General features: G+C 38.5%; 1 pseudogene; it reads left to right on the plus strand.

The window, feature by feature from the left end:
• Positions 1–15,951: 15,951 nt before the first annotated feature.
• LOC149160402 (L-type lectin-domain containing receptor kinase IV.1 pseudogene) lies at positions 15,952–18,279 on the plus strand (annotated as a pseudogene).
• The last annotated feature ends 7,950 nt before the right edge of the window (positions 18,280–26,229 follow it).

Genomic DNA, 26,229 nt, shown 5'->3' on the forward strand with positions numbered 1-26,229 from the left:
TCTCCACTTCAAAGGGTCACTGCAAGTTTGGTAATGCCAGAACGAGTGCTTTATTGGTCTTCTTATTTAACTCCTTGAAAGCACTTTGCCAACCTTTTCCTCACTAAACGCTCTTACCACTTGTTGTTATGGTATGGAGTAGTGCTACTACTACTAAAAACAAGGCTATAAATTTCCTCTGGTACTTTTCTATCCCAAAAAAAATCATGACCTCAAAAACATTGGTAGGCACCAACCATTTCATGATGGCCTCCATCTTGGAAGGATCTATCCTCAGTTCTCCTCCACTGATCACATACCCCCAGATACACCAAGGACCACTGCACTAACTCACACTTCTTGATATTTGCTAGTAGTTGGTGCTTCTTCAATGTTTCGAGCACCTGCGTCAAACGTCAAATATTTTCCTCCCAGGTAGAACTATATACCAAAGTATCATCCAAATAGACAATAACAAATAAATCTATAAAAGGGCATAATACATCATTCATTAATATCATAAATGTAGTTGGTGCATGACATAGGCCAAATGGCATGACTAGCCACTCATACAAACCTTGCCTAGTTTTGAAGTTGGTCTTCCAAGGATCTTCTTCTTTGACTCGAACTTGGTGATATCTAGACTTCAAGTCCAACTTTGTGAAGTATTTTTCTTGCTACAACTGATCCATCAAATCATCTATCCTAGGCATGGGGTATTTTTTCTTAAGCATGATTTTGTTTAATGCCCTATAATCTATACACATCTGCCACGTCCCATCCTTCTTCAACACAATAATGATGGGTGACCTACATGATGATGTACTTGGTCAAATGAAACCCTATTCCAACAACTTCTAAAAATGTTTTTTCACCTCACTTCTTTCGATAAGATATTTCCTGTACAACCCAATATTCGACAATGGGGAGTCCAAAAATAGTTGGATATCATGCTCCAATTCTCTCTGAGGTGATAACCCTTCAGGTTCTCATAACACATCCCTGCATGCTTGTAAAAAATCCTCCAATTGTTGTTATTGTTTCTTAGTACACCCCTCCAAGAATGCCTTACCTCTTACTAACTCCTCTTCAGACTAAATTTTTCTTAAAAACAATAAAACATAGTTCTTGCTGGAACTGATTAATTTCTTGGCTTGCTTAGCCTTACCAGTGAAATTTTCAACTTTAATTTGTGCGCGTTGATGATGAATGCTTTTCCATCCTTGAAGAGTTTATATTGTTTTTGTATTCTCATGAATATTGCATCATGCATGTACATGTATGGACCCACAAAAAAGACTCCACATACATCAAGGGGAACCACATCTAGATTTAGATGATCAGGAAATTCCAACCCCAACTTCTTGACCAGCTTTGTTGCAATGATATTCGTCTCCAATCTTGAGTTAAATAGAGCAAATCTCTGTCCTCTTGACCTATATCTTTATATGGAAGAGTTTGGTCGTTTCTTTCTCTTCCTGTTTCTGAAGGCTACTCATATTCACCTCCTTTTGTACTGATGTACAAATGATCTTCTAATCCACACTTGAGCTTCTTTCATCTTGGTTACTCAAATCCATGGCCATGAGATTCTTCTTCTTATTATCTTTCTTCTTATTCTTCGAGTTTATCTCTGAATGCAACTTCCAAATGTTATCCTCTATATAGCCATCAATGTTGTAGTGGTTTCTCGGATATTTTAACTATCGTGTCAGCTATAATCTATTTATTACAAGGTATCAAAATACACATTTTACTGAACATGTCCACAACCACATACAGATAATCATGACCTTTCCTAGATTTCGGTAGTCCTCCAACAAAATCCATGGAAACACTTTCCCAAGGGTGAGAAGGAATTGGTAATGGAGTGTACAAGCCTAGTTTTCTATTGCTGGGCTTGCTTTTAGCACACATAGTACACCCTTTTACATATCTAGAAACTCTCTCATTCATTTTCGGCCAATAACAAAATCTTTGCAGCTGTGCAACTGTTTTACTTACCCCAAAGTGACCTGATATCAAAGAAGTGTGTGCCTCTCTAATTATCTTTACTCTCTCTATTTGTGGAATGCAGAGTTCCCATAATGATATAAGAGTCGGTCCTTCACATGATAGTCTAATTCTTCTAAACCTTTGCCTTGACTCAAAGTTGCATATACATCCTTAAAGTCCATATCCTGAGCATATTATTCTATGTATCTTTCATGTAGCACATAATTATGCTTAAGTGTGGTAGATGTATTTATAAGGGGTCTAGATAACATGTCTGCAACCGTGCTATGTATGCCCTTTTTATATCTGATGACTAAGTGAAACTGTTGTAGAAAACCCATCCATCTGTAATGTCTTGATTACTGCAACTTAGTTTGGGAGTGTAGGTATTGAAGTGGTTGATGATCAGTATGTATTACTGTCTCTTTTCCCATTAAGTAATGTTTCCACTTTCTCACACTCTAAACTAATGCATACAATTCTTTATCATATGTAGGATAGTTAACTATTGCAGGATTAAAAGTCTCAGAATGATAGCATATGGGTTTACCGTGTTGTGTCAACACTGCTCCCATGGCATAGTCACTGGCATCTGTTTGGATTTCAAACGGTCTTTGTAGGTGAGGAAGCGCTATTACAGGTGTTGTACTGATCTTTTCTTTTGAGGTGTCGAAGGCTTTTTGATGTTTGCCTCCCCACTGAAACACCTTGTTCAATCCTATCAAAGCATGTAAGGGAGATGCAATTGAGGAAAAATTGGAAATGAACTTCCTACAATATTGTGTTGCTCCTAATAAGCTTCTCACTTCTGTAGCAGACTTAGGTTTAGGCTAGTTTACAATGACTGCCACTTTAGAGGGATCTCTTTTCAATTCACCACCCCTTACTATATGACCCAAATAATTTAGAGAGGTTTTTCCAAATTCACATTTGGAGAGTTTAACATAAATTTTTTCTCTTTTCAAAACATCTAATGTATTCTTAACATGCTTTAAGTGTTCCTCCCACGTTTTACTAAAAATCAGAATGTCAACCAGATACACAATAACGAAATCATAAAGAAAAGGTTTGAGAACATCATTCATTAATCTCATGAAAGTAGGAGGGGCATTGGTCAAGCCAAAAGGCATAACCAACCACTCATACAATCCCTACTTTATTTTGAAAGCAGTCTTCCATGCATCTTGCTCTGCAACTCTGACCTGATGGTATCCACTATGCAAATCCAGCTTGGTGAAATAAACAACTTCCTTTAATTGATCTAAAATATCATCTATGCGAGGAAGGGGATAATGATTTTTGATTGTTATCTTATGCAGTGCTCGATAGTCAATGCACATTCTCCACGAGCCATCTTTCTTTCTCACCAAAACGATTGGTGACCCACGCAGTGATGTGGTAGGCTCAATGAACCCCTTCTCGAGCAACTCCTGCACCTGCTTCTTGATTTCAGCATTCTTTAAAGCAGATAACCTGTACTTCCCAATGTTAGGCAATGGAATATCTTGCTACAAAATAATGTCATGTACTATTTCCTTTTTGGGTGGCAAACCTTTAGGTTCTTGAAATAGAACATCATACTCTGAAACAATCTTTTCTATATCAGCTTGCTGCTGAGCATCACAGCCTTCAAATACATTGGTTTTATCAGGTTTCTTTTCATTTACAAACATTAGTAAGAATTGTTTGCATGAATTTATCATTCTTTTCATCTGCCCATAATTTATGAGAGTATTATTATTCTTGAGCTTATGATCTCTTACAAAATATTCGATTCCATATTTAACAAGTAGATACTTGTTCTCAGCTCTATAGAAAATAGCCTTTCTATCATACAAGTAAGGACTTCCTAAAACAATTGCACATATATCCAAAGGAATTATGTCTACCTCAACCTCATCTACAAATGCTGATCCAAAAGAAAATTCGAGTTTGCACTGTCTAGTCACTTGTAGTTGTGCTTTATCATTCAACCATCCTAATGAGTATCGTTTCTTGTGAGGTGTAGTTGTTAATCCCAATTTCTTTACAATTGCTTCAGAAATCAAATTTACTTGTGAGCCACTATCAAACAAAGTATCAATCTTTTGATTTTTGGAAATAAATCAAATATGGAAAAGCTCATGTCTTTTTCTCTCATGTTCTTCATCAATAACAGATTGAGCAGAATTACTAGTAGATTCTTTAGAATTCTTACCTTTTATACCTATGGCTACAATGATTGTTTCATCTCTTGAGTCTGACCCCAAATATTTCTGAATAGTTGCAGTAGTCTTCTTCTTCTTGCCCTCAGACTTCTTAGGTCTCAGCTCTGGATGCAGAATCCAGTAGTGCTCGTCGTCATGCCCATCCATTTTACAGTGAGTGCATGAAGCTTTGCTTTTCTGTGCAGTGTTAGCCTTCCTTGCTTTCCACTTATGCTTTCCTTTCTCCTTGCTCTTGCTTACAATGGGTTGGGATGGTCCCCCAACTTCTAGATTTCCATTCTTTCCTCTAGCTTCTAGATGAGTAGCTTGTACAGATACCTCATCTATACTAATGGGATTAGACATGAGGATGATAGGCCTCATGTAGCTGTGTAGACCAGCAATGTACTTCAAAGGAGTCTCTGGTGAGTCTAATGAGATCCCTAGAATCAATGCTCTCTTTCTAAATTCTTGAGTGTACCCTTGCTCACTTTGCCCTTTCAATTGCTGAAGAGTTTGCCAACTCATGATGGCTTGTTGCATGTAGGCCAATGGATAGAACTGCTTCTTGATTGTAGAAACAAAGTCACTCCAGACAGAGATAGTCTTCCCATGTCTCTTCATGTCAGTTTTGGTTCTGCCTTCCCACCAAACCAAGCCAGTGCCTCCTAGGCATAGGCTTGCTAGCTGAATTTTGCTCTTGTTTGAGTTGATGTTTTGCACTCTGCAATACACATCAATTTGTCTAATCCAATTGTCTAACTTTTCAACATTTAATTCTCCATCATATATAGGAAAATCAAATTTAACATCTAGCTTGATCAAAAGATGCTTTCTTATTATGCACAGGGCTATTAAGAGGTGTGAGAAAGCTTTCCTCTTTCCCTTTTCCTTTTGAGTGGTCATGGGAATGAGACTCATCTTCTTCTTTATCTTGTTTAGAACCTGATGAATCTTCAGTCTTATGTTTTCTAAACTCTCTGTACATTTCTTCTACCATAGACTTTATAGCTAGGAAACTCTTTATGAATTGAGGGTCTGGCCCCACAGAACCTTCCTCTGACATTGTCTTCCGAGGATAGACTCTTCCAATTTCAGGATTAGTTTCCACCAACTCTCCTTATCCTAATTTGAGCTTTGATCTAGTGAGCATTCAACAGCTAAACCAAAATAAGCTTGTCCAACCTTATAGCCTTGAGCTCTGATACCACTTGATCTGATAATCACCCTATGAGTGACCTCAGTTAAAGATTTATTATTACAGATTCATTTGTTGGTGTGTCTAAGTTATTTAAGCAACGGATCGATCAGATTGCCAATACATAGACACTTGAAAGGAAAGACAGTAAAGGAATACAGTGAGCAAATACAAGAACACAAGAAATTAATAAGGAGTTCACTCTATTCTCCAGGGCTACATCTCCAAGCCCGCTTCAGTGGTGGCCTTATTTTATTGTGTTTCAAGCAGAGAATTAAAATGCAGGAGCTCAAAATGAGTCACCTGAAATAGATTTGCTTGGAAAGGTGGTTCTTGGATTCCCCAATCCACTGGAGTGCACAAATTCATTTGCCTACTAGCTCTGTGACCTACTGGTCTACAATGGGAAGAGCCCAATGTGGTGCTCAGCTCGGACAGATCCTCAATGGGATGGCTTGAATCTTCAAGCTCTCTGGTGCTCGATGCTGTCGCTGGTCAGCTTGGCCTTCTGTCCTCCCTCTACTTTGCTTTACTGCCTTCTTCCTTGGTTTCTGTCTCTCTGTGTTCAGTCCTCCTCTTCGGTTCTCTGACTAACTAACTTCCTCGTGTTGTATTCTGTCTCTCTATTCATGGCTTTTAGCCATTCGTCTCCAAGACCATTCGATTCCTCTTCTGCCTCTGTCGATTCACCTTTTGCAGTTGTGCTTGGAGTTCCCTATTCGGCATCATCATCAACGCTCAGTGAGTGGCCACATGTCCTCCTCTAAATGGCGCCAGCCTGCTTCATCAGTTCATTTCTTCAATTACGTTGTGGATGAAGTCTTTCCTCCACCGCGGTGGTCAAACAGACTCCAAATCTTTCTAAAATATGGCGTATTCCCTTGTCGATTTCACTTCCTCCCTCAGGCGCGATCTCAGTTGTCTGATCTGGGTCCCCATATCCAACGCCATATGCACATTTCGCGCGGTTGAATTGCTCAACCTTTAGTGCGCAATCAACAGTGGTTTTGTCTCACCTCCACTTGCCACTCATCGATCAATGAATGGAATCACTCCACTTTCATCTGAAACCTCTTACCGTTTGAGGGCACCCTGATCAAAACCTCTGATTTCCAGAGCGCGGGTCCCGCCTTTATGCTTTCAACGCTTTTTCCTTTCCGCCCGCGGTTCTCTGGCTTCCCATGCATCCATGTGCATGGGCTTCCTCCTTCATGGCCCTGTTCGCCCAGTGATGTGCGATTAGTGCTAGGCACCTCTGTTTCCCAATCCGGGGCTCCCAAGGGATAATTTGACCTCCTGTGTAGTCCTCGTTGTTCCACGTTGGCTGCCATTGCCACTGGTTCAAGGTGTTTTTGATTGCTGTTTGGATTCTTTAGATATTTGTTTTGACCTGATACAGTGATGGTTCTTTGATAATTTTCTATGGATCCAAGCTGGATCAGGCACTCTCTTGACATGCATAATAGACTTATTTGCAAAACTGGTCTAGCCTCAATTTGACATTTTGTTTTCTCTATCATTGATTAGTTTATTGTCTATTACATATTTGAGTCAATAGAGTCATTTAGCATATTGAGAAATCATTTTGACGTATGTCTTGCAAGTGAACTTGTAATCTTTATTTGTTCCCTTGAAAACTATTTTGTTGTTCTCTCTAAGGAGAGTAAATTATGTTTCTCTTAACATCTTTTTCTTCAACTGCTCAATGTTTTCTAAGTATTCTTTAGTGTCCTTTTACAAAGGAAAACAACAATATCTAATGAATATTATAGGATCGATGTACCGTTTTATACTTTTTCTGGGTGTTAGCAATTCATCGAGTGTCCAACTAGTTGTCGAGGTTGAACGAACTGCTTTTTATAGAGAAAAAGATGTTGGAATGCATTCAACACTTCCTTGTGCCCTTGGAAAGGTAATCTAAATGTGAATGTCTAGTCAATTACAGTTTTGTTATGGAGATCAATTTCATCGAATGAACATCCTTGTTATTTGTACAAGTGGCAATTGAGGTACCCTATGTTTTGAGTCAGTTCGTAGTCTATGCCATCTTGGTCTACTCTATGATTTCTTTTAAGTGGACAGCTCCCAAGTTCTTATGGTTCCTCTTCGTTATGTTCTTCACTTTTCTATATTATACATATTATGGAATGATGATAGTAGCCTTGAATCCAAGTTACCATATTTTTGCAATCAGTTCATCAGCTTTTTATTCTTCATGGAATCTCTTCTGTGGTTTCATTATTCCTCGACTTGCAAGGCCATATTTTCAATTCTTGATCCCTTCTTCAATTTTTTCTTCCGGTAATGATTTGAATTGCAATGTTGACTGCAGTTGGCGATCCCCCTATTGAGTGATCCTAACAAGGTAAATTATCTGGTTGAGTTTTGAAAACAAAAAATGCATGTATGGTGGAGATGGTACTACTAGGAAACTCTTGTTTCTTGGACACTCTATCATCTGATTGCTTCATAGTTGGGTGATGTAGAAACCGAGATGGAGATCTCAAATGGGGAAGTGAAGGTGGGCACATTCATAAAATCTTATTTCGGGATGAGACATGACTTTTTAGGAATTGTAGGACTGGTGATGTTGTGTATCCCCATTGTCTTTTCTTTGTTCTTTGCTCTGGTCATCAAACACTTCAACTTCAAGAAAAGATAGACATCCCTTGAAACGCTCATCAAATATATTTTATATTATTTTCCTTGATGAGTCTGCTTAATAATCCTTGGCTAAAGGGTATACAGGAAACTGTTAAGCTTGAGTTGCAGTGAGATGAATGTGTGTCATTGTAAACTTCTATTTTTTATAACTATGCTATTGTAAATTTAGGTTTTGAATTGTTGTTAGGATGTTATCTTATAGCCTAGTTGTTCCTATATATGTAGCAACATGCTTCAAGATATGTTGTTTTGTCTCAGTTGAGTGAAATGACTCCACTAATCACTTTGCAATACAACACTATTTATACACTACTTTCATAAACAACAATGGCTATACACTACTGGTTATGAAAGGCATGCAAATATATAACCATCCTCATTTTATAGAGCTATACTCTACCACTTATTTATATTATAGAATCTTTGAACTGAGAGCATACTAGGAATAAATCTAATTTTTGATAAAACCGCCTTCCACTTTTCCTATTTATCATGGGGATTTTCCCATTTATTATACATATAAATTTAGGGGGGTTCTTAAAATTTTCCCTGCCGTCAGTATCACTAACTTTTCCATTAATGAGTTTCTTAATCCCAAACTCAACGTCTTCCAAAGAGAAGAGATCCTCCTCTATAGGAGTTTTCAAGATGGTTCCCATGGCATTAAGAAAATCCTAAAGATTCTTAAGATAGATTTCCCAGTTGTTTAATAGGATCAAATTATTTTCTCTTGTTTTACGAACAAGAATTTTCCTCCAAAACATTTTGGGCTCAACTTTAGAAAGGTGAAGGAGATGTTCTTGCCTCCTATTTATATATGATATTTTCTTCATTTTTATAATAGCTTTGTATGTACATATTTTTTCAAGCTTTACAGTTTTGTTAGCAGAATCTCTAATTGATTTTCTCACAATTTTACATTAATTATCCTACCAATGGTTGGAAGTTGTATTGTTCTTTCCATAAGACACGTTGGTAGGGAACTTGTTAATGTAAGTGGAAAGGGTTGTAGTAAAATTCTAGTACATGTGACCCATGTTATCTATATATGTTAAGAAATCTAAATCCCTATTTAAATTCTTTAAGAAGAGATCTATTTTAGTATTGTCAAAACTGATATGCCTTTGACTGTCACAATTTTCTTGCATGTGACTAGTGTGAATGTCAAGGTTTAGAGTTAAGGTTAGAGGTCTATGGTTAAAATCAGACTTATGGTATTTTAGGATGTCAAAATTTACAATGTGATTGAGAACATTGATAGCAGATTACATAATCCACAACACTACTGCAAAGCATTAGAATACAGGTCAATTCTCTAATGGTTTTCCACTTATTTATTCCATTACAAATTATCAGGTTTTAGGAACTACATAACTTGATTAGCTCTATATAAAAAATGTTATTGATTTGTCTTCAAAATTTCTTTTGAATCTACTGGCTAGGTCAAAGTACTCATTTAACTAAAGAGGATTAGGGTGAGAGATGTTACTAAGGAGAGTAGTTTGGTTACTAGTAGTTCTAACATTGAAATCCCCTAACAAGAGGATGTTACCTTCCTTCCTTAGACTATGAACACCATGTTATAAGGTAATGGAAGGACGATTTTTATCTAGGTTATTTTTCTTATAGGAGGTTGAGTTGATAGGACAAAAATAACAAATTGCAAGATAAATCTTGTCAGCATTAGAGTTAGAAATTTTGATCCATATGTATCGATTCAGGGTCGCAGAAATATGAGGTAAAATATTGTAATTTACTCAATCTTTTCCCTTACCCCCACTTGATAAATATTGAGAAAACCATTATAATGAGGGTATATTGTAATTTACTCAATCTTTTCCCTCACCCCCACTTGATAAATATGGAGAAAACCATTATAATGAGGGTAGAGTTAGAGGGGAATGTTCAGTAAATATTATAATTTACCTAATATATCTCCCATCCTTTCATAGAGAGTATTTGGAAAAGAATAATTTAATTATAATATTATTTTTTTTCTAATAATATATAAGGTAGGGGTGGTGGTGGAGGCAAAAATTTGGTAAAGAAGGTCGGAGAGGAGGAATATTTGGAAAAATAGAGTCCCCCCACCCCTATGAGGGAGGAGTAGGGCGGTGCAAGAAAAATATATGAGATATAATGCCAGAGTGGGGGTAATAATTTACCTAATATCTCCCTTGACCTCCACCCTTATGTCATGCATTTTTCCCATTAATCCATTCTCCACTGCTTAGCTCCAACCCTATGAAAATAGGGGATTATATTTTTCCTATTATTAAGTGTCACCCCACCCTTTTAACCCAATATTTATTCTCACCTCCACCCTTATCTCGTATATCTTTCTTATTATTTCCCTGCCTAGCCTCAACCCATAAAGGTGAGGGGTTATATTTTTCTCATCCGCCCCAACCCTAATCTTCATATATGAAGATTATATCTAAATCCATATGAGAGAAAAATAATAAAGAAAATATTACATTTTGTCCATTATTTTATCCCACTCTCTCACACATATATATATATGAGAAATATTGAGTAAAATATGCTAGGTAACATGTGTAATTTGTTTTACCTAATATTTTCCTTTCTCCCTTCTTTTTTATAAAGGTGTGAGAGATTAATAAAAATAAAGGATTTATAAAGGTGTGAGAGATTAATAAAAATAAAGGATTTATGAGCCTGAGGACATGTGAAAAATATTGAGTAAAATACGCTACATGTATGTTTTACTCCCTATTTATTCCCTCCACCCATTTTTAAATGAAAAAGTTTATAAAAATTAAAAAAAAAAAAAAAAAAAACCAATAAAAATGGGGATGGGGATAAACAATAATATGTGAAAAAATATGAGTAAAATACGCTACATGTATGTTTTACTCCATATTTATTCCCTCCACCCATTTTTAAATGAAAACCAATAAATATGGGGATAAACGATAATATTGGTAAAATATATATATATTTATATGACTTAGTTTATTTTACCCAATATATGCCCCTATTTTGAACAGCCATTCATTTGTTCCGGATATGTTTGCTGTTTCCACGGGTCAGAATTTTTGTAGTTGTTGGAGTGTATACTATCCTTTCATTTTTTCCACGGAGAAATTTAAGGCATATGAACGTAATTGATGTGATATAGAAATCTTGGACCGTATGTGAAGATCAATTCATGTCTTGCACGGAGAAACTGAGCGCATGTGAAAGTAATTGATGATGTTTGATGTTTTCATGGGTCAGAATTCTCGGAGTGTATCTTACGATCCATTCATTTGTTCCACGGAGAAATTTAGCGCATGCGAAAGTAATTGACGTCTGATGTTTCTTGACTCCTCTTTTAAGTCTCTTTTGTTGAATTCTTGGAGTGTGTTAAGATCCATTCATTTGTTCTACGGTTAAATTTAGCGCATGTGAAAGTAACTAATGTGTGATCATGGAGTGTATGTTGACGATACATTTATTTGTTTCACGGAAAATCTTATCGCATGTTCCATGGAGAAATTTAGGACACGTGAACACGTAACTACGCGTGATGTTTCCATGGCTCAGAGTTCTCTTTATACCTTCTCCTTTGTAGAATTCACGCACTGTATATTAAGATCCATTCATTTGTTCCGGGGTGAAATATCAGATCAGAAAACCCATGTATTAAGATCTGACATCTATGTATTCTGAAGATCCATTCATGTATGTATTACATCCATTCATTTGCTCCGGGGAGAAATTTAGCTAATGTGAAAGAATCTATTGTCCATGGCAATATCAGATAAGCAAAAGCATAAGCTTGCATCCAATTATTCTAAATATCCATTCATCTACGTATTACATCCATTCATTCGCTCTGGGGACAAATTTCAATTATTCTAAATATTCATTCTTCTTCGTATTAAATCGATATTTGCTCTAAGAAGAAATTTAGCTGATGTGAAAGAATCGACTGGTGCTTGCCTGGCGCAATCAGTGAACTAAATAACAAAGATTCATCTAATTTATGAAATAGTCGTAGTCCTCCCGTTATGAATCGATGGACAGAATAGAAAACCAAATTGCTAAAGCAGTTAAACGCACGAAATGACTTGCTCTTCTAATTCAAATTACTTAAATTCCTTGAAAATGGAAAGATAGACACAAAATCTCATGACTCGTCGACCGAGCCTATTGAACGATATTAGAAAGTTAATAATGGTCACTCCTTGAACACGCTATTTTCTTTAAATTTTGATTTTATAAACTACCTGAAACTACAAATTGCCCATTGGTGTATGTCTTAGCTAGCTTACAACTCTTAAATTTTGTTTATGAAACTCAAAACACAGATCAATAATTTTGTGAATATGTCAATTTTTTCAATTTATAACATTAGTGGATTTCTCATTAACACATATATTTTTTTTTATAAATTTACTATTGAGTTGTTGTCATGATACACTTTTAGATGGTCCTTATTCTTTTTCTTTTTTAGATCATCAAATAATTTATGTAACCAAACTTTTCAAACTATGATTGTTTTGACTACATATGTACTTCAACTAATGAGATTGTAACAATTGATTTGAACCAAAATGGAAAATATATCTTGAAGTACTCTTATAGTCATTTGTAGCACCTACAAAATCACTATTAGTATATCCAATTAGGAGATTATCATTAGTGCTAGAGTATAATATATCATATCTTGTTGTTCTAACAAAATATCTTAGAATTCGTTTTTATTTTCCAAATAAGAGTCTTTTGGAGATTTCATGAACCTAGTAATCAAATTAATAGCATATGTAATGTCTAGTCTAGTGATAATGAGATACATAAGACTATCAACCAATCTTTTTAGTAAAGTTGGATCTATGTTAGATCCTATTTATACTTTGTTAAGCTTTGTTCATATTGTAGTTGAAGTTCGTGCTAGTTTTCAATTCATCATCCTGAACCTCTTTAGCACATCCGTAGCATACCTTACTTGATTTTATTTTTTATCTGAATTTGATTGAATGACTTCAATTTCAAAAAGGAACCTCATTAATTCCAAATGAGTGATTTCAAATTCTTGCTTCATAGTTAATTTCTACTAATAGATTCCTTGTGAAGATCATATCATCAACACACAAACAAATAAAAAAAAATTACATCTAATTGAATGACCTAAATATCAAGAAGTAACCTCATTAATTCCAAATCAGTGATTTCAAATTCTTGCTTCATAGTTAATTTCTACCAATAGATTCCTTGTGAAAATCATATCATCAACACACAAACAAATAATTAGAATTTTTCCTTGCTCATTCAACTTTGTATACAATGTAGGCTCATTGTTGCTTTGCTAAACCCACCACAAATCACATATGAATCAATCATGCTATACCAAGCTTTAGGAGTTTGCTTAAGTCCATAGAGATATTTTTCAGCTTGTATACCTTAGCTTTGTCTTCATTTATGACATATCCTAGTCGTTGCTCTAAATATACTTTTTCCTAAACATTGTTATTTAAGAAGAGTGAATTTACGTCCATCTAATAAAATTTTCATTTTTTTTTACTTACTATGACTAAGACACATTTAACATGTAACATCTAAGCTGACAAGTAAACAATGCAAAATTTGAATTCACATAAAAACCTTCATAAAATTCTCTCAAACTTCTAGTCTTTCTAGACTTTAAGGAATTAATTGTAGCATTAGACTCAGTACTTGATTGAGTGGTAGGAGTAGACTAATTAGTTAGAGTAAATGATTCACCTTGAATATAATGTCTTGAATTTCTTGTTGGAGTATTTCTAATTTATGAATGGGTTTGTGAACCTTGCTATCCTCCTTGAACAAATTATTACCAATATCTTTGTTATTGAGTTATAAAATCTATATCAGTTGGAGTGATCACTATACGCAATAAAAATGTACTTTCCCTTCTGTCATCTAAATTCCTTCTCAACTCTTTGGTCACATGGCCACATGAGCATATGCCACACAACCATGAGCATATGCCACACAACCAAATACTTTGAAGTATGCCACATTGCAAATAATATATTTCCACACTTCGTGGAACTTTATTGTTCACAATTTAAGTGAGATATTCGTTCAAAATATAAACTTAACAAGTTATTGCTTCTCTTAAAAAAAACGTTTAATATATTTTTTTCCCTTCAATATGTTTCCGTGGTTTTATTCTTCCTCTTAGCTACACCATTTTATTGTAGTGTGTACACTGTTCTAAACTATCTTTCGATACCATGTTGCTTGTAGAAGTTATGAAAATCTTTTAAATCATACTTACCCCATGTTGCTTATAGATATAAAATACTTTAGTCGTTTTCATGTGTCAGATTCGTTATTTCCTGAGTCTGTCAGTTAGCCCCCTCATGCGTAGGTAGCGTATGAAAAGTATAAAGGCGGAGGGCGTGGTCCCGAGGGCTAAACCCGACTCCAAGAGTAGGCCCAGGAGGCTGTAAACACCTTTCAAGCTGTAATTCCCCAGATAAATTCAGAATCTTGACACTATATCATCAACAGATAGGAAAGCCTTCTTTAATACACAGCTCATTGAGGATATACGTGGGTTCCTGACCCGTGGTACAGCCGAGAAAGGAAAAAGCAATACTACCAAACTGTTCCTCTCTATTGGCAAATGAAAACCCTATAGGGCAAGGTTTTTATTGGGAAGAAGGGAAAGAGCTACAGTGTCTTTGTAGACCTAGAAGATGTGAAATGGGAGTAGAGAAACCAAAGGTCTTTTAGGAAACAAATGGACATGCGGCTTGCTCAAATTGAGAGACATATCCCATGCGTCATTGTGGTATCAACTCCTCTAGGATCTAGTGTGCAAGATCTCGCACCTATTACCTCCTTTGGTTCCTAGTTTTCTCATGATATTTGTCAAGTTTTTGTGTTGTCATTCTAGTGTAGAATCCCTTGTTATGCTTAAGGTGTTAAAACTCTCAGAATTTTGGATTATCTTCCATAATATATATTGGTGATGGAATGATTACTATTGTATTGGATTTAATGATTTTGTGAGATAATACAAAATTTCAGCTTAAAAAGAAACACCCTAAAATTTAAACATTTGGTTTAAATTACTTTCCATATTTCTATTAATATGTATATAAATTTCCAAAATTTTAATTTCATTATAATAATGGGGATTTAAAGATTATTAATAAAATATTTTTAGTAATAATCATAATAGAGAGTTACATTTATCTTAAAAATACTTTTCTTTTACTTTTCAATTTAATTAAAAAAATTAAAATTAAATTATATATAATAAAATAAAATAAGTTATAGCGTTTTTTTAACCTAATAATTATATTTTAACTAATTTAACACATTTAAATAATAAAAATCTATTAACAAAATTTCATAATTAATTCTTTTATTATATATTTTAAATACACATCTATCTAATTTTATATTAAATTTTTATAATAATAATAATTCACAACAAAATTGTAACCATCGATATCTACAAATTTTCACCCAATTACTGCTATAGTCAATTTGTTGCCAAGTAATTTTACTGAAGCTAGGATTCTTAAACGGGAATTTACCACTGCGTTTACTTAGGATCACTCCACCATTAACAAGGATGAAATCACGGATCGGAAGATGCCATAATTTTGAGATGAGAAGTAATCCAAATTACAACTAAGATGTTAATGTCACTCTCACATTTATGAATTGCAATTTCTCTTCTACGTCTGTAATTATGTACCGACTATTTTAACCGTTCCAAAAATTCGGCATTCTTCGGAGTCATTCCTGTGTTATTCCTCCCTCCTTCCTCAATACGAGGTCTTATTTTCTCGGTCATTTCCCTGTTATTCCTCTTCCGTTCCGAAAGAGGAATATTTTAACGATACGAAATCTCCGTGGTCACAAGTTCACTTATAAGAATTTTACAATAAGAAACGTAGTCCTTCAATGCTCTTGCCAAGATTTTCGAAGGGTGCTTTTAGGGCTAACAATTCTTTGAAGGATAACTGCACCCAACACTGCACTCTCTTTCATTAATTTGATAGATGTTTTGTGGCTATAGATCACTTGAGTATGTATTAATATCCATCATCTATTTATCCTTTCCCAGAAGGAATTTACCTCCACCCAAAGAAACGACTAATGATGCTAATACCATGGTGCAGACTCCTCCTGATAGCCTGCACCTCCCTCTTTATACCACTTATTCCTGCACAGGCCGAGGCCGATGAGGATGATCGACACACCACTTTCATCTTCGATGGATTTAATGGAACCCGCCTGATCTTGGAAGAGGAGGCTTCTGTCATCGGATCCAAATCCGCACTCGCTCTCACAGAGCACTCGCATTTTGTGATCGGCCGCGCGCTCTATTCAATTCCCGTGCAGGTGAAAAGCAACGAAACTCATTTTTCGTTTAGCACCACCTTCGTTTTTTCCATGGTGCATCCTCCCTCTAACGAAGGAGGACATGGACTAGCCTTCATCATGATGCCCCACAAATCTCTCATTGGCGCTATCGCATCCCAGTATTTGGGCTTGTTTGACCTCACAACCATGGGGCAGCCGTACAATCACTTATTTGCAGTGGAGTTCGATACGTGGATGAATCCGGAATTCAATGATCCCGACGCCAACCACGTGGGTGTAGACGTCGACAGCCTCATCTCGGTGCAGACCCAGCCTGCCGGATATTGGGATGGGGAGGACAGGTTCCATGGATTGAGCCTCAAGAGTGGACGGAACATACAGGCCTGGATCGATTACAATCATCCTCAAAGCCAACTCAACATTACTATCATGTTGGCCGGCTCGCCGAGACCACAAAAGTCGCTGATATCTCTGAAAATCGATCTGGGCAAAGTTATACGAGAGAAGATGTTCGTTGGCTTTTCAGCAGCCACAGGAGCCTTGGTGGAAGACCATTACGTTCTGGCATGGAGCTTCACCACCCAAGGCACGGCGCCGCCCCTCGATGTGTCGCGTCTCCCTTCATTTGCTAACATGTATTCCAAACGTCTGGACCCGGGATTCATAGCTGGCGTTACTGTGGCTACCTTGGTTCTCTTCTTGATGGCGATTGGGGCGGTCCTGTTTCTCAAAAGAGAAAAAAATAGGGAGACGATGGAAGAATGGGAGGAAGAGTACTGGCCCCATAGATTCACTTACAAAGAGCTCAGCATCGCCACCAGCAGATTCCGGGGTGATAACGTTTTGGGACAAGGAGGTTTTGGTAAGGTTTACAAGGGCGTTCTCCCAAGCAGCGGCCAAGAAGTCGCGGTGAAATGCATAACGAAGGAGTTCACCGAAGGAATGAAAGGGTTCGTCGCAGAGATCTCGAGCATGGGGCGTCTACAGCACCGGAATCTGGTCCATCTCCGGGGCTGGTGCCGGAGGGAAAAGCAATTATTCATAGTTTATGACTATATGCCCAACGGCAGCTTGGATAATCTCATATTCGGGAACCCAACCATAGTCCTGCCGTGGCCTCGGCGATACGCGATATTGAAAGGCGTGGCGGAGGGACTGCTGTACCTGCACGAGGAAGGGGAGAAAATGGTCATCCACAGAGACATCGAGGCAAGCAACGTGCTTCTGGATTCCGAGCTCAACGGACGGCTAGGAGATTTTGGCCTCGCTCGACTGCATGATCAGAGCGAGAATCCTAAGACGACTCATGTGGTCGGAACACTGGGGTACATAGCGCCGGAGCTCATATACACGGGGAAGGCGACTCCCAGCTCGGATGTATTCAGTTTCGGGGTTCTGCTGTTGGAAGTAGCATGCGGGAGGAGGCCCGTGGATCTGTCGAAGTACGCTGAGCAAACGAATTTAGTGGAGTGGGCATGGGAGCTGTACAGCGAGGACAGGCTACTGGAGGCATCGGATCCAAAGCTGGGGAAGGACGGATATGATGTGGGCGAGATGGAGAAGGTGCTGAAATTGGGGTTGTTGTGTTGTCACCCAGAGCCGGAGAACAGGCTGCGCATGCGCCATGCCTGCCAAATACTGGAAGGCGAAGCTCCTCTTCCGGACATCTGCATGGCTTCGTTAAACGTCAGTGTTATGGGTTCTTTAACCAACAGCTTGTCTTTCTCCGTTATGTTACTCAGAAGTGAGGAGAAAGACGTCGACTAAAAGGCTATCAGAAGGAATATGCTCGATCCCGCTTCCGCTAATTCAAATTGCAAAATGTTCCGAAGGTCGAATCCTATATTCGACGGTCTACAGAATTTATTTTTCATCGGATCTTCAAGATAACCCTAACAAAAGATTTATACGCAATTTCATATGAAGGCATGGAATATATTTTTGTTTTACGTTTATTAATGCAAATGAAAATGTTGTCTTTCCTTCAACAAAAAGCATCCAACACACTTTCATAATATATATGAAAAATAATGTAGTATTATTTATATATTTATTATCAAATATTATTTTTATGTCTAAGAAAGTTTTTTCTCTTTCTATGAAAATGTTGTTTTTCCTTTATTCAACAAAATTTCATTATATATATGTAAAATAATGTTATATTATTTATATATTTATTATATGTGAGGGAAAAAAATTATATTGTTTTTTAAGGAGAAAATGTTTAATTTTATAAAATTATAAATAGAATTTATCACAAGTAAAATTTATTTAAAAATAAAAATATAAAAAAAGTTTGTATGCCAACACACAGAGAAGAGTATGGAGCCCAAGTGTGACACCCCCAAATTTTTTTTCTTTGTAAATTGGCTTTTGTGCAGCATCGCCCAAACAATTAACTTTATTCATTTTTAACTATTTTCCAAACTACGCCTAACATTCGTTCTTTTAACCATTAATATTAATGTGCGGAAACCATTAATATAACATTCAACAACAGAGAAGACACCTTAACCATATGTAGAATAATAATCTTTTATTATATTTTTCAAAGTTTACAATTTCACCGGGAGGCAAAGCTCAACCGACTTTTACACGAGAAACTTGGCTGTCATGCAGCTCGACCTCCGATCGTTGCACCGTTCAGCTCAACCCAACTTTCGTGTCGTTTGCCCAACTCGGGCGCCGCTACCCGTGTCGTCGTGCCACCCAACTTGGGCACCTTTGCACGTCCGTCACACCTTGTTTACAACCCAACACTCGTCGTTTATTGTTTCTCCCCACCAGGCACTCCTACCCGCGGGTCACCCTACATGAGTCGTTCAGCCCAACCGCGTTTTGTTCGGCTAGTGCACACGCCCATGTCACCCTGCCCGAAACTCTTCACACGGTTTTCTGCCTTCGTTTCGCTCATCGTGCGGGCTCATCCACACCTCCACTCTGCTCCTCACCGTAGAACCGTTGTGTGAGAGCTCGCACTTCGCTTATCTCTTCCATCGAATCACTGTCGAATTCTTATACCCTTCATTCATCGTGTGGGGGCACTCGGCTGACCCACTGAACTTTCCAACTCATGTCGGTTCATCCTTGACTCATCGGCCCACTTGTTAATTTAACTCACCCATCGTCAAGTCGGGTCGTGTGTGTGGTGCACCCTCACGGGACCACTCACCCACTATAAGTCCGTGAGACCTAGCTTGTCGTCCACACTTGCTCGTCCACTCGCTAACTGCAACTCGCCCTCGCGCCTGTGTCTCGGCCTTGCTAGCTCGCCGATTCGCCTGTTTTCACTGTTTAGGCATGCCCGGTGGGCGCGCCCGTGCCACCCAACTGTCGCAACAACCGCAGGGCGTTACATCCTCCCCCACCTAAGGTCATTGTCGTCCTCGACAATCTGGCTATCCTTCGTAGCTTCTTGTCGTACTTCACAATCTTTCGCTTCCACTTCCAAAGTGAGTCCTCTGTTTCCCAGCTATCCTCCTTCGGTGCATCCTTCCATCTGACAAGAAATTCCCATCTTATGTGACTCCCAATCCCTGTTGTCCGAGATTTCAAAATCTTATCCATCTCAAGGTTTGGCCTGTCAACAATCATGGCTGGTCCCCTTGGTGGTTCCACTCTCTCTGGATGTTCTGCATCAAGTCTGCATTTCTTCAACTGACTGATATGGAAAACTGGATGTTTCATATGCATATGGTGCGGAAGCTCCAACTCATAGGCAACCTCCCCCACTCGCTTCTTAACTCGGAATGGCCCCTCATACTTCCTTGTCAATGATCTCGCAGTCCCCTTAGGTGGCTGAAACTGATCTCTGGTAATCTTGAGGAACACCATATCTCCCACACTGAAGTGTGCATCCCGTCTATCCTTATCTGCCCATTTCTTCATTCTCCTTGTAGCTTCATGCAAGCACACCCGTGCTAACTCCAAGGTCTCATCCCAAGCCTTCATGAACTTCTTCGCATGAGGACTTCTCAAAAAACCTCCTGTCACTACAGTATGCAGTGTGACTGGCATCTACCCATTTACCAACTCAAATGGACTATACCCTATCGCAGAACTCTTTTGTATGTTGTAGCTGAACTGAGCTACATCCAAGAGTTCAAGCCAATTCTTCTGATCAGCCGTCACATAATGTCTCAAGTAATCCTCCAGCAATGCGTTGATCCTCTCGATCTGCCCATCTGTCTACGGATGGTAACTCGAACTCATCAACAAATCTGTCCCGACTAGCTTGAACAATGTGGTCCAAAATCTACCTGTAAATTGCGGATCTCGGTCTGATACAATGCTCAACAGCATTCCCCAATACTTCACTATGTTCTTGAAGAACAGCTTTGTAGTCCTCTCAGCTCCATAAGGTATCTTTGTTGGAACAAAGACAACATACTTGGAAAAACAATCAACCATGACCATGATCCCATTACACCCCTGTACTTGCGGTAACTGAGTGATGAAGTACATCGAGACACTCATCCATGTTCTCTCAGGAATTGGTAAAGGCTGCAACAGACCTTCTTGCCTCTGAGTATTCGATTTGTCCTGCTGACAAATGATGCACGTATGTACATACTCCTCCACATGCTCTCTCATCTTCTACCAAAAGAATCCTCTCTGAAATAATGTCAAAGAATGACGTTGCCCTGGGTGGCCAGCCCACGAAGAATCATGGCATTCCTTCAAAAGGTGCCTCCTAAGCCTTGATGACTTTGTAACATAGAGTCGGTTTCTAAAGAACAAGAATCCATCTCGCAGAAAGAACCTACATGTCTTCCCCTCCTTTATCTGCTTCACTATATTCTGCGCCTGAGTATCGGTCTCAATGCTTTCCATGATCTTATTCTACATCTCTTCTATCAGTTGTACTCGACTCCTACTTCGTGCTACCCGGTCTTCTTCTCCCTCCAATGCTGCTAGTTGTCCTTTCCTACTAAGGGAATTTGCCACTGCATTGAGTCTTCCTGGCCTGTATTCAATAGTCATGTCGAACTCTACCAAGAAGTCTTGCCACCGAGCTTGCTTCGCTGACAGCTTTAGTTGTGATGGAAATTAACTTGTTGCAACGTTGTCCGTCTTGACAACAAAAGGCTTCCTAATCAAGTAATGCCTCCATAAATACAAACAGTGAATGATCGCAGTCATCTCCTTCTCATGGATCGGATACCTCCGTTCTCTATCCTACAACTTCCGACTTTCATATGCCATTGGATGCCCATCCTGGATAAGAACCCCTCCTATGGCAAAACTTTAAGCATCTGTGTGTACCTCAAACAGTCGCTTAAAGTCCAGCAACTTTAGTATCGGTGTTGTAACCATCCTCTTTTTCAAATCATCAAATGCCTTTTGACATTTATCTATCCAAATCCATCTCTTGTCTTTCTTCAGTAGGTCTGTCAGTGATGATATCACCTTGGAGTACCCCTCTACAAACTTTCGTTGGTAGTTGGTCATGCCAAAAAATAGCCTCATATCATGGACATTCTTCGGTTCAACCCAGTCCTCGATTGCCTTCACCCTGTTCACTCCATCCGTATGTACCCTTGACCCATTATGTGTCCAAGGAACAGAATCTCAGTTTGAGCGAACATACACTTAGACTTCTTCAAGTACAACTGGTTCTTCTTCAGCGCCTTGAACACCCATTCCAAGTGCTTCTTATGATCCTCCATGTTATCATTGTACACTACTATAGCGTCCAAGTACACTACTACGAACGAATCCATGTATGGATGTAGAACATCATTCATCAAAGTGCAAAATGTAGCAGGAGCATTGTACAACCCGAATGGCATAACAAGGAATTCAAAGCTACCATACCTTGTTACTATCACGGTCTTCCTTTCATCTCCTTCAGCTATTCACACCTCATAATACCCATGCCTCATGTTCATCTTGGAAAACACTCGGGCTTTTGCAAGCTTATCGAAGCAATCTGCAGCTAATGACAAAGGATACCTATTCTTTATCGTTTTCTTGATGAGAGCACGATAATCATAGCACATCAATAGCTCATTCGTATCTTTCTTTCACTGGAACAATACTGGAGCTCCATAGGGGGACCTTGAAGGATTGATGAAACCTGCATTAGTAAACTCCTTTAACTATCATTTCAACTCCTCTAACTCAGGTCCTGACAACCGATAAGGAGCTTTAGCTGGAGGTTGCTTCCCTGGCTCAAGCTTGATGCTATGGTCCACTGCACGCCTTGGTGGAAGCTTCTTTTGTAGCTCATCGGGCATCAAATCTGCATACTTAGTCAGCTCCTCGGAAATCTCAGCTGGAATAGGCGTCCCCACTCCATCATCACCTTCGAATTCTTTGATTACAGCCGCATATGTCTCCACGTCTGACTCCCACATAGCCTTCTCCAAACTTAGTGTAGAAACATGCTGCACCTTGACTTCCTTCCTTTGCTTATGAGTAGGCAAAGTCCAAGTCTGTGACTTTCCAATCAGCATAACCTCATCGTAGAAGGGGACAATAATTGCCTTATTGCCCTTCAAGAAATCCTGCCCCAATATCATGTCAAAATCATTCATCTCCATCACCGTGAAGTCCAACTGACCTTGCCAGTCTTTAATTTGCACAGGCACTTCGTGTGCCAAACCTGCTACTTTAGCTCTTGAGTTCATTGCCTTGACTTCCACATTTGATGGGAAAATATTCAGTCCAACTTCCCTTGCTAACTGTGTCATCATGAAGTTATGTGTGGCCCCTGTGTCCACCAGTGCTTGAATGGTCTTGCCATGAACCACCAAGTCTACGAAACCCAGACTATGAATCCATGATTTCTCCATAACATTCGTCTGCACATTTTCCTCGTATTTGCAATTCCCTCTGATACCACTTGTCATGCCCCCAATTATTTTTTCATAAATTAACTTTCATGCGGCATCGGCCAAACAATTAACTTTATTAATCATTAACTATTTCCCAAACTACAACTAACATTTGTTCTTTTAACCATTAATATTAATGGGCAGAAACCATTAATATAACATTCAACAGTAGAGAATACACCTTAACCATATGCAAAATAATAATCTTTTATTATATTGTTCAAAGTTTACAATTTCACCAGGAGGCAAAGCTCAACCGACTTTTACACGAGAAACTTCGTTGTTGTGCAGCTCGACCTCCGGTCGCTACACCGTATAGCTCAACCCAACTTTCGTGTCGTTTGCCCAACTCGGGCATCGCTACCCATGTCACCCTGCCACCTAACTCGGGCACCTTCACACGTCCGTCGCACCTTGTTTACAACCTAACAGTCGTCGTTTATTGTTTCTCCCTACCGGGAGCTCCTACCCTCGGGTCACCCTACATGAGTCATTCAGCCCAATCGCGTTTCATTCGACAGGCGCACACGCCCGTGTTGCCCTGCCCGAAACTCTTTGCATGGTTTTTTGCCTTCATTTCGCCCATTGTGTGGGTTCATCCGCACCTCTGCCTTGCTCCTCACTGCAAAACTTTTGTGTGAGAGCTCGCACTTCGCTTGTCTCTTCCATCGAATCACCACTGAGTTCTTATACCCTTCATTCGTCGTGTGGGGGCGCTCAGCTGACCCACTGAACTTTCCAACTCGCGTCGGTTCATCCTTGACTCGTCGACCCACTTGTTAAGTTAACTCACCCATCGTCAAGTTGGCTCGTGGGTGTGGTGCGCCCTCGCAGGACCGCTCACGCACTATAAGTCCGCGCGACCTAGCTTGTCGTCCACACTTGCTGGTCCGCTAGCCAACCACAACTCGCCCTTACTCCCGTGTCTTGCCCTTGCTAGCTCGTCGGTTCACCCGTTTTCACTGTTTAGGCGCGCCCACCGCTCGACTGTCGCAACAACCGTAGGGCGTAACGCAAGGCAACTTAACAAGCTTCTTAAGCAAGCTACCAATATAATTTGAGAATTATATTGGTGAATCTCAATAAGGTATATTAAATAATTTGGGTAAAACTAAATTGAATATTTGATTTTTTTTCTTTATCATAGTTAATTCTAATTCAAATTTAAATTGGAATTTCATGTAACTACAACAAAAGGCAAAACAATCGAATTGGATCTCAGAATTAATTATGTGATCAATATTTTAGCCTTAAACTCATACGTGAAAGTTATTTGCAACCGAGAAACAATTTCATGAATCACACTACACCAACCAAAAGGTAATTTCACGAATCAAGCCAAACCAACCAAAGAGTTGACAAGAACAACAAACATCAGACATCAGCATGGCCTTGGCCTGTGCTTTGATTCATTAGGGCAAAAACAATGTGCTTAATGTGCTTTGATTCATCAGGTGAAAAACAATGTGCTTAATGTTTATAATGCCGTGATAAATTTGTGTTTGTTTATTATCCCATCCATATCTTCAATGGCAGCTTCATCCATATATCTGGTTTTGCCCACCCCAACATTTCAAATGAGCACATCAATAAGTCTCTATTGACATTATTTTTGCATTGCATCTTAAGAGTTTCATGGCAAGCCACGTCAGCAATATGCAAGAAAAAATTGAAAATTCAAACTTCGCCTCTGCAAATACCCAATTCCAATAATGATACAAATACCCAATTCCAATAACAATACAGATATTCCCAAGGACATGTAGAGACAAAAATTCTATTTTCTCTATACGAAGTCCAATGTCGTTGAAACCACTCTCAAACACGCTAAAACAAATAATGGTAATATTAATGAAACAAATAATAGTAATTTATTTGTCTTTCCTTTTTATCATTTTACTTCTAAGAATTTAACATTACCATTACAGAGCATCCAAAGAGAGTCCATGAAGTGCCTAGGAATCATAGAAGGAGAGTCCATGAAGTTCTTAGGGAGAATCCAGGGAGCACCTTTGGAGTATGCACCTTGCCTCTGGGAGTGTCCTTAGGAGTGCCATGCTCCTAAGTTGGTAGGGAGAATGCCCAAAATATTCGAAGTGTGTTCCCAAGAGCACTTCCTAAGTGACATCACATAATTTGAGGGTTGGGAGTGATGGGGAGAGAGTGGTTCTTGCAACACTAGTCGAGAGAAATAGAGAGATGAAAGTAAGTTAGGGGAGATCTCAAATGTATGTCACAGGGTCTTAGTTGGTTCCCATGGTGGTACATTTGCAACCCACGTTTTCTCTATAAAATTTTAAATCTACATTTCATGTTTACATTAATAGTTAAAGGAACCATTTTATATATAGATCTTAGTTTGAATGGTTTCTTTTCCTAGCCATAACAAGGGCCATAAAACAATGATAAGCATATTATAATATACACATGAACTTATCCTAATAATATTCTTTCATAGCTAGTAATAAAGTAACCAGGTTCATTGCATATCAAGAAAGTGTGTACCTTCAAAATTAAGTGTGTCCTAACTGTTCAAGCTTCATAGACTTTGATGGGTAAAATGAATTGAAAAACATCAATATACAGGTGATTAGGTCAAACAAATCATAATTGGAAACCTTTTTCAGAAATGACTTCTTTTAAGATAGAAATCTTGTCCTCTACTCTAAGATGATACCTTTTAGAACATAAAAGACAAGAAAATCTCAACATTACCTCACTAAGGGTTAATAAATGCTAATGAAGATCCATTTTATCATATTTTCCTGCAAAATCTATCTGTGATATGCTCTGAAGTAGGACAATGTGTCAAATGAATAACTTTGGCCTCTATATAATGTCGAATCAAATGATATTTAGTGTTAACATGCTTGCTTCAATCATGAAAATTGGGATTCTTGGTCCAGTTAATTGAAGAAGAGTTGTCAATAAGTAGTGAAGTTGAAGCCATTTTTTTCTCCTGCAAGTCTTCAAGTATTTTGTGAAACCAAATGATTTCTTTTGTAGCTTGAGCTACTGCAACATATTCAAC

Source organism: Pinus tabuliformis, chromosome 5_2 (genome assembly GCF_031772625.1).
Source record: "Pinus tabuliformis cultivar Carrire ecotype Pingquan chromosome 5_2, CPIR1, whole genome shotgun sequence".
NCBI classification, from domain to species: domain Eukaryota; kingdom Viridiplantae; phylum Streptophyta; class Pinopsida; order Pinales; family Pinaceae; genus Pinus; species Pinus tabuliformis.